Consider the following 10,435-nt stretch of genomic DNA (forward strand, 5'->3'; position numbering starts at 1 on the left):
CAAAGTAACTGTTAAATGATAGGTTGCGCAGAGACTTGTAAACAAACAAAGCAGTGCAGTAGGACTTTATATCAGGCAATTTTAGGATACCCAATTTTTTAATGATGGGTTAGTGTGGTCATATCTGCGCAAGTTTTCCATTATACGGACCGATTTTGATTTGGGCTATGAATAAGCGGTTTAGTTGTGTCTTATAAGCACCACTCCATACATTGTTACAATAAAACAATAAAGGAAAAATCAGCGAGTAATAAAAAAGCTTAAAAGACTGTGTTGTTAGTTGATCATGAATTTGGTACATGATACCACACTGTTTGCTAATCTTTGTATGGAGATATTGGATTTGTAAATGCCATGACAAACGTTCATCAATTATAACACCAAGGAATTTTATACTGTCCACTCTTTCAATTGACTGGGCACCTATGTAGATGTTGGGTTGATTTGCAGTGCTTTGTTTCCTCCTAAGTATAATGTAATGAGATTTGCTTACGTTTAGCGTGAGTTTGTTGCTTGTTATCCATTTTAATATCTGTTAGGCTGCTATTTACAACATTTGATAGTTCCTTGAGATTTTGGTGGCTGGCATGAAAGGTACTATCATCAGCAAATAGTACTGGCTTCATATGTGAGGTAGCGTACACGACGTCATTTGTGTAAAAAATAAACAAGAGTGGTCCTAAGACCGACCCCTGGGGAACTCCAGATTCTACTGGCATACAGATAGACTGGCACTGTTTGTATTGCACAAACTGTTTGCGATTGGCTAAGTAGGACACAAACCACTGATCTGAAGTGCCTCGTAAACCATAGTGGTCAAGCTTCTTTAGTAATACAGAGTGATTAACCATATCAAATGCCTTAGCCAGATCTAGAAATACACCCATAGTAAATTTATTTTCATCAAATGAAGTCAGCACGTCCTTGGTGAATGACAACAAGGCCCTCTCGTTAGACAATTTTTCCCTAAATCCAAATTGTGAATCAGTGATAATATTGTTGTTTTTGCAAAATTTAATTAACCTACCATAAACCAATTTCTCCATTATCTTACTGATTGGTGGCAGGATTGAGATAGGGCGATAATTCCTTAACAGCTTACGATCACCAGATTTAAAAACTGGAATGGCTTTGGCCAATTTCATCATGACAAGGAAACTTTCCAGTTTCAAAAGACAAATTAAAGAGAAAGACAAGTACAGGAACTAGATAGGCCATTATTTCCTTAATGATGGACATGGGCATATCGCCATATCCGGGACCAACATTCCGTAGATTTTTTATAGTCTGAGTAACTTCATGTTCAGTAGTAGGTGACAAAACGAATACACTGTCTTGCCTATTGCGTAAATATGAAGAGAAATTAACCCTCAGACTCTCCAACAGACTCAGCAAGTTTCTTACCAACACTGACAAAGTAATTATTAAAATGGTCAGCTACTTCCTTAGGTTCATGTACCTCATTATTGTTTACTAAATAAAAGCAATTATTTCTTGGTCGTGAAGAAGGCTTATTATGGATAGAGTTTATTACACACCAGGTTTTTTGCTGTTACCTATATTTTCACTTATTTTATTCTTATAGTATTCTGACTTTGCTTTTCTGATTTTAGCTGTGATTTCATTGCACAGTCTGCGATACTCTGCACCGTACGTAATGGGTTTCTTGGCACACTTTCTTTGAAGCTTGTTTCTTTCTCGAATCATCTGCCTAATATCTGCTGTAGGGCTTATCAGCATGTTTAGATTTAATTATTTTTTGTTTTAACGGAAACTGGTTCTGAAATATATTAGAAAGTAGGAGATTAAAATAACCTACGTCTAGTTCTTTAGCACATAAAACAAGGTCCCAAGACAAATGACTAATTTTTTCTTTAAATGTTTTTATACTACTTTCCTTGAAGTCTCTGTACTTGAGGACAGTTTGTTCAGCTTTCGCTAAATATGGTGCGGATTTGAACACCGATACAACAGGAAAATGATCTGAAATTTTGTTATATATAATATTGCTTGTGAAGCAGTTTATGTAGTCATTAGTCCATATATGATCTATTAGTGTGGCGGATGTTGAAGTTACGCTTGTGGGTTTATTAATAGTGTTATAAAAATTATGAGAATAGCACATAGATAAAAGGTTACTGACATGTGGGTTTGTTCTACTTTTAAACAGGTCGATAATAAAATCATCCCTGATGTAACAAGATTTACCTTCCGAGCTGACTAAATTTATAATGCAGTGAAAGTCGTCAAAGAACCTTGCGATATTAGTGTTTGGGCGTCTGTAAATAATCCCTAAGACTATGGAATTAGTACTAAGATAAACTTCAATAAATATGGTTTCAATATGTTCTTTCTTAAATATCAGGTCATTTCGCACATTACATGAAAAATTTTGTTTTATAAACAAAGCAACTCCTCCACTGTTTTGAGAGCAGTTATTTGCTCAGACACTGTAGTTTGGGAAACTAAAAGATTCTCAGTATCATCCGTTAACCTTGTCTTGCAAAATCCTAAAGCGTCAAAATGAAAATGAATAAAATTTATGCGCTGATCCAAAAATTCGTCAAAATGCAGTGGTAGGCTCCCTATATTATAGCAAAGCATTGAAAAAGTATCTGTAGACTGATTTATGTGCGTAAAAGGTGAATCAGCGAAATAGTATTCAGATGTTGGGAGGTTCAGTAACGAAAATTTAGCATAAAAATTATCCGGATCACTGACAGATGTATGATTATCATTATTGAAATTTAAGGGAGTAAAACACATAGTATCAAGGCTATCCAACGAAAAACTAGGTTCTCTAGTATCATTTACGAAAAGTGTGCATAATTCTACGTCATCTAAATTATAAAATAGTAGAACATGGCTATCCATGTTTAATAGTTTGTAACAACAGGGTTTTACTCATTACAAAATTTTAGGACCTGTTTATACCTAACCTGCTTCTAGTTTGTCTTGTCTTAGGTGGTGAGGCAATCCCAGGGTAAACTTCACCAACTGCCCCTTCTGCGTCGTCTGAGTACATTTCTCTAGCCTTCCGCATATTGACACTACTCTCCTTTGTTTCGGCGGCCGTTGTGCTGACTTTATTTGCACGACTTGGGGTGGTTGGCTGGCGAGAGTGTGTCAACTGCTTAAATGGCGATTGTAGCTTAGTAGGTGAAACGGGAGTGTTCAAACGTTGAAGTAAAGTTGGAGGTCCTTCCTTCGTGGTCCGTTTCTGAGGGATGGGGTACGGTCCCATTGCTTACGTTGGGGTTTGTAGGGCAACGGGGCCTGGGTGAGACTGGGGTCGGCAGGGCAAACTGAGAAGGGACAGCCTGAAGAGTTTGATCATACTTGCGTCGGTCCCCTGACCGCCAGAGTTCTGTAGTTGAAATAGACAAATTTTCCCTGCTTTCTGGCTTCGTGGTAGGCAGGCATCTATGAACGACGAGCCTCTAGTGATCCAGAACATAGATCTTCGTTAATATAAATATTTGTCCCCTTCAGTTTCTTCCGGTTCCGTAGCACTTGCTCTCTGTCTGAATGCTGGGAAAACCTTGCAACAATGTCCCTCTGTTTGTTTAAAGCCTTTCCAGTTAGGTGAACTCTTTCAAATTTCGCACTGATGTTTAGATGCTTCGACAATATGAGTTCCACCTTGCGTTGGCACTGCTCCCATGTTTCGCCTGGCTCTTCTGTGATCACAGTGAAGCGGAGATTGTTTCTACGTCCTTGATCGTCCAAATAGTCGAGCCGAGGCGAGACCTCACCGTGTTATTGCTTACATTTGTTGTTATCGTTGGTCAATTGCTTCACTTGGGTAATGAAGTCTCGTTTTACAGTTGTTTCAATGTTCAGTTTTGCTTCCAGATCGAGGAGTTGATTTTGAGTATATTCCAAGCTGTGAGTTAATTCCATTAATTTTTGCTCATAGTGCTTCTGGTGGTTTTTCATAACTTGTTTAAGTCTGCCAATTTCATTATCACTGTCCTGCTTTTGTTTAGCCAAAAGTGCTAGTATCTCTTCTTTGTCCATGGTGGAGAAACCTGAGGGTTGACACAGCTGAGAGCGCAGCACAACCTTTCCTCCACCACATCCAGTGATGGATGGATGGATGGACCTGTTAAAAAAAAAAAAACACAACAACAACATGTACAACAACAACAATAATAGATAGATAGAATAATGATAATAATAATAGTTGGTTGAGTCCTAATTACTAGTGGAGTGTTACTTTCTAATGGCGAGCAGACGTGAGTACTGCTTCAACCTAGTAGGGCCAGACTAGATAGGTGCAACCATTCTAGACGGGCCTACAAGCAGTCAGACTAGAAACACTCTCCCACCTGAGTCATTAGCTAGCCAAGATGGGTACACAGCATTGGCTGCCCACCACCCCCCACGTCTTTCGAGACCCTCTTGAATCATAGCCCCAGCCAGAAAAGGTGGTAGCCCTCCAGGGGTAGGGACGACGGGAGTGCAGAGAAGGATGGCAAGGCCACCTCATCCCCCACGTCTCCCGGAGACCCTTTTGAGCCTGAGCCCTAGTCGGAAAAGATAGGAGGCCCTTTGGGGATATGGACAAGGATGGCAAAGAAGGAAGATGGAAAGGCCACCTCAATCCTCACTTCTCCTGAGACCTTTTTGAGCCAGATCCCAAGCCTGAGAAGGTGGTGGCCTATCGACAGTAGAGCGAGGATGGAAGGAACCCTTCGGGGGTGAAGATCAGCCTTCTGGTGGAGTGCTGCCTTGCATTCGTAAGCAGGCTTGAGTACTACTCTATTTGGAGCAATATTAGAAGGGTCTGTCGGCAGCAGTCAGACTAAAGCACTTCCCTCAGCCACTGAAGGAGGCAAGATAATCCAGCTCACTGCCAGACCTAAGCCAGGATAAATGGGGAAGGTTGGCATCAGAAATGGCATCGTGCCATAAAACCATAACCAGACCGAAATGGCAAAAAGTGCAATGGCATTACTCAAACACATCGACCCTATAATATAGAAGCAGCAAAATCTGGAGGACAAAGAAAGATCTATCAAGGAAATTCCAGACCTGATCCCTCAAGCAAAAGACATTTACGATGGTAATACGGACAGTATTCTCAGTAAGCTAACTATAAGTAAATAGAATCTCCCTCTGTGGACAAAAAATATGATATATATATATATATATATATATATATATATATATATATATATATATATATATATATATATATATATATATATAAAACAGAGGAAAGAAAAAAAAATGAATAAAAAAAATAATCTATACACCAGATTACTGGCATCCTCCATTCATAAAATATCTGTAACAGTTAGACTTGAGCAGTTGTAGGTTGAAGTCTGGGGGGACACAATACCGGGGAAGCGAGTTCCAGACAGATGCAGTTCGGGAAATAAAAGAATATTGATAGGCAGAGGTTCTGCAATATGGTTGTGCGACATTCCAGTCATGAGCGCTACTAAATGCCCGTGTAGCACGAGGGAAGGCATGGAGAGGTGGCACAATGGATGCAATTTCGTATGAACATTTTCCATAAAAGTATCTGTAAAATAATGCAAGTGAGGCAACATTCCTTCTTACTTGTAGGGAGGTAGTTTATTAATAATACCGGAGTTATTAATAATTCCAGCAGCTTTGTTCTGAATTTTGTCTAGTTGTTTTAGCGCAACCTCTCCACATCCATTCCACAAGGGTGAGCAATATTCAAGCTGAGAGTGCACATGACTCTTATCAATTTTAGCTAACTGCTCGTCAGTGAACACGTTAGGCTACCCACTCCGTACAATAATCTAAGTTTCTTTGAGGCGGTTTTGGCAAGTGATCTGATATGAGAGGTCCAGCTGAGGGCATTGTTAAGTGAGAACCGAGAATTTCAATACTTTTGGAGTTGGGAAAATTAGTAGCATTGAAGGTAGTATATGAATCTGGCAATATCTGTCTATTAGTAAAATGTATATATTTGGTTTACTGGAATCAAATGAGACAAGGTTGTTTTGTTCTCATTCACTGATCGTAGATAAGTCTTGATTTATGGAGATGGCTGTACTGAGTTGAGAGTTGGAGATATCAGACTTTGTAAATGGGAGTTTGAGTGTGAATGAACTGTGAAGTGTTGAATCATCTGCATATGAATGGATGGGATTGTGGGTGACAGATAAAAGATCATCATTATGTACCAGGAACACGGTTGGCACCAAACTGATCCCTGTGGCACGCCGGAGTTAATTGAGTGGAAATTGGAATATACATCATCTACTTTTATTTTTCTGTCACTTAGATATGAGGAACCAATGAAGAATTTTGTCAGTCACTTGCTGCATTATTTAATAAGGGTTATTATTCAGGAAAAGTTCCAGAGACGTGGAAGACATGAAACGTAATGTCCATTTTTAAAAGAGTGATAAATCATTTACGTGGAATTATCGTCAGATAAGCCTAATATTAATAGTATGAAAAAAGGTATATTAAATTGTGGTAATTAATTCGAGATCAGTTAGAAAGATTTAATCTCATAAATGAAAGTTAGCACGGATTCATGCAATAATGATCCGGCCTCACAAACTTGGTAGCCTATCATTTTTCTCGGAGATCAATTAGGGGACGGATACTGATGAAGATTGTGATATTATTTATCTGGACTTAGGTAAAGTTTTTGATAGGGGTCCACACGAAAGTTAATAGGGAAATTCGGTACATACAGCAATATCTTAAAATGGATAGAGATGCAAGGTAGGGTAGTGGATGTTGGAGTGGCTTTAATGAGAGAGGGCAACGAATTGGAAACTCCCTGAACTGTTATTTGCAGATGATACTGTATTATTAAGTGAGGACGAAAGGGAACTGCAAGGCTTGGTGAATGAGTTGGGAAGTGTGTGTAAAAAACGGAATCTAAAGGTGAATGTAGGATAAAGATATGGCCTTCGAGAGAAATGAAGTCACTGAATGTACAGTGAGGTTGGATTAGGAGGAAATGGAAAATGTGAGTGCATTTAAGTACGTGGGTAGTGTAATGTGTAAGGATGGAAATTTGGAGAGTGAAATGCTTGAAAGGATACAACAAGGAAGAAAGGTTGCTGGTTTTTTGATAGCAGTAATAAGAAACAGGGAACTGAGCATGGAAGTAAAAAAGTCACTGCATGACAGTATTGTGATACTAACTCTAACGTATGGAAGTGAAGCTTGGAGCACGTTGGAATGACACGAGTCAAGAGTGAGAGCAGTGGAAATGAATTGTTTGAGAAGAGAATGTGGAGTTACATGGAGAGACAGACTGACAAATGAGGGGAGCTTTGCGGTGTGGATGTGATGTTATAGAAAGCGTTGGGAGAAATGCATTGAGGTGGTTTGGCCATATGGAGAGGATGGAGAGCGAGAAAGTAACGAAAAGAATGTATGTGAGTGAGGTGGAAGGGGGAGAGGGAGGGGGAGGCCAAGGATAAGAGGGTTGGAGTGGAGAGGTATATGACAGAGGGGGTGAGCTGGGGAGCAAACCATCTCATCTCATTAAGCGTGTCCGGCATCTCACAAATCATCTGGATGTCGGCTCCAGCACCGTGCACATACCGACTGAGTTAAGCAACGCGGGGTCTGACTTGTATGGGTGCCCGCCTGGTACAGTCGTGGTCATAAATAATCACCTATACTCCGGTATCCCGTGTGGCAGGCTGGCTCTTTTATGCGTGGCAAATCACAGAGGAGTTAGTGGGGGTGAGCGGGCGGGGCCAGCGAGAAAAGGTACGGTGGGGGGGGGGACGTGGGGTGGTGTTGGGGTGGGGAGAGGGAAGGGATGGAGGGTAGGTAAGTGAGGGAGAATGAAATGCGAAGTGGTAGTCACATTATTTGTCTATTTTGTTTCATTCAGGGCGTGATATAAAGGAGTTAATAGTTTGTAGATAATGCTGCATTACACCTTATATAGCGGCATCAGATAACAAACATTAGAGAGGTGATATCAAGGGCTGGCTCGTGAGAGAAGTAAACCGACGAGACAGATTAAACACTAATGCAGAGCCAGAAGTTTCCAGCACAAATCACTGTTGCCTTGCCCAACAATCTGTAACGAGCTGTTTTTTATCGGAGGAAAATATCATTCCGAGGTGATAAGAGGGTGTTGGGGTTGTTAGACGGCCATTCAAACTCATACCGGCATCCATAATTATTTTATGCACAATTATTTTACATAGCCTTTTCATATAGCAATGCCATAAAATAGATGACATGATGGTGAGCTGTATAGAGGGAGTGTATACCGAGAATAAAATCATATTTACTGTGGACACAGCCATGTCAAAGGTTGCATATGATATTAGTTCTATAAAGTAATTACATGTTAGGGAAGAGGACGTTTCTTACACAAACATTAAGGAAGTCAAAGCCATCCAGATTCCATTCAGCATCCGAAGTCAAATTACACGGATAAAGACAAATATCTGGCTCTGTACAAATGTTTGATCTATCACGTCAGTATATTACTCTCACGAACCAGCCCTTGATATCACCACCTATCTAAAGCTTGTTATCTGACGTCACTATAAACAAAGTGCAATGCAGTATTATCTACCGAGTATTAACTCCCATATTTCATGCCCTGAATGAAAATAGATAAATAATATGGCCACCACTTCGCATTTCATTCACCCTCTCCTACCTACCATCCCTCCCCCACCGTCACCCCACCCCCGCACCATCGCTCGTCCCCCACCCATCTTCCCTTCTCTCTCTGTCCTCTTTCCTTTCAGCCCGTCTTACTTCACTGTGACTTGCCGCGCATAAAGAAGCCGGATGATAGGTGATTATTTATGACCACGACTGTACAGTATATTCCAACATTAATTTTCTCTCTCGCGACCCACCGTGCTCAACTCCACGGAACCCTCCATCCATGGTTCATTAACTCGTGGATACTCTACACGGTCTTCCTGACTTTGGAGAAACTTCGATCATCGCCTCCACATCACAGTGATACCTTTAGATAGACTTATTGGTCCGTTAGGCCCGGCCAGTAGATGCCCTAGTGAAGACGAAGCCGAACCCCGAGGCTATACGCACGAGGGGGCCCCGTTCTGGGTTGGTTTAGAATTCAGTAGGGTGGGTTTCTTCTCAATAGGGTTAGGGATCTTAGGTCTCCTTTGGCCTTGCAAGTGGTCAACCCCTTTAGAGGGGAGACTAGGTTACTACCCTAAGATCATAGGTAGGCCTGACCATTAGGAGGCCTTTAGTGGCTTTTAGAACACCCATTGCGACTCCACAATGGGTAGACTGAAAATTAAACATAGATCCCCACAAGACACTCAAACAAAACTGAAACTCCTTGAAACGGTAGCCCCATTTAACATCAAAATCACAGGTCTCCATGCTTCAAAAGAATTTATCATTGTCTCCACAGCCACTGAACAAGACACTGAGGAACTTCTCTCCTCCACTGTTAAAAACTCCCTTACCATAAATGGTTTCACTCCTGCTCTCCCTCCAGAAATTAAAGCTAAAAGGAGCATAATCTGCTACAATGTAGACGATATTATCTACAGTCACTGTGAGGATGAAATTGAGGAAGAACTAACAAAACAACGTGACTGGGCTAAAGTTACTAAAGTTACCAAATTCGGCAAGAAAAACACCCTCAAAATTGAATTTGAAGAGGCAAAAATAGCGGAGAAAGCAAAGGATGGACTCAAACTATTTCACCTCTGTATCAGTAACCATCAAATTCAGGAGGACAAATTTGTAAACATAAACATCTGCATGAGGTGCTATGCTCTGGACACACACCTCACCAAAGACTGCCCAAACCAAAAGAGTTCAAAATCTGCTCTGAGTGCTCTTCTTCAGAACACTCATGGAGGGAATGTAGCTCCACCACCAAAAAATGCATCAATTGCGAGGGAGATCACCGCACCAACGCTATGAAGTGCCCAAAAAGAAAAGAATTAATAAAAAAACTCAGTCAACTCTCCTCAAACTACTTCAGCCACAACTCGACAAGGAACAAGCTTTGCACAATCTGTAAAACAGTTCCTTCAGACCAAGTCAACTACTCCTCACCTAGTGCAAATAAATTCTCAAAGTATATGGTCCTGATCATGAATGCACATATCCACGAAATTGCAGTTCCAGGCAGCTTCAATAAGATACTCGAACAAAGCTGCACTCTCAATGGACTCCCTATTCTGAAACTACCCCCCAACCCTCCCTCAGACAAAATTATTCAGTTTGTCCTTCCAGCTGCAATTAAGAATCTACTCTCCCCTCCGGATCCTGCAGATGAAATTCCCCAGCAACTGGCCTAAAAGATCCAACCACCATTATTAGCTATCATCAATCCCCTCCCGACACAAATGTCCACTAAAGCACTGCCATTCTCACCCATCTCTGCAGACACACCCCACTTACCAACTACTTCATCCACCTTCACAATCTCTACTTTTCCATTCAAATCTCCTATCAA

The sequence above is a fragment of the Coenobita brevimanus genome, chromosome 79 (genome assembly GCF_032717465.1).
Source record: "Coenobita brevimanus isolate Jiangsu-jjx chromosome 79, ASM3271746v2, whole genome shotgun sequence".
Classification (NCBI taxonomy): Eukaryota; Metazoa; Arthropoda; class Malacostraca; order Decapoda; family Coenobitidae; genus Coenobita; species Coenobita brevimanus.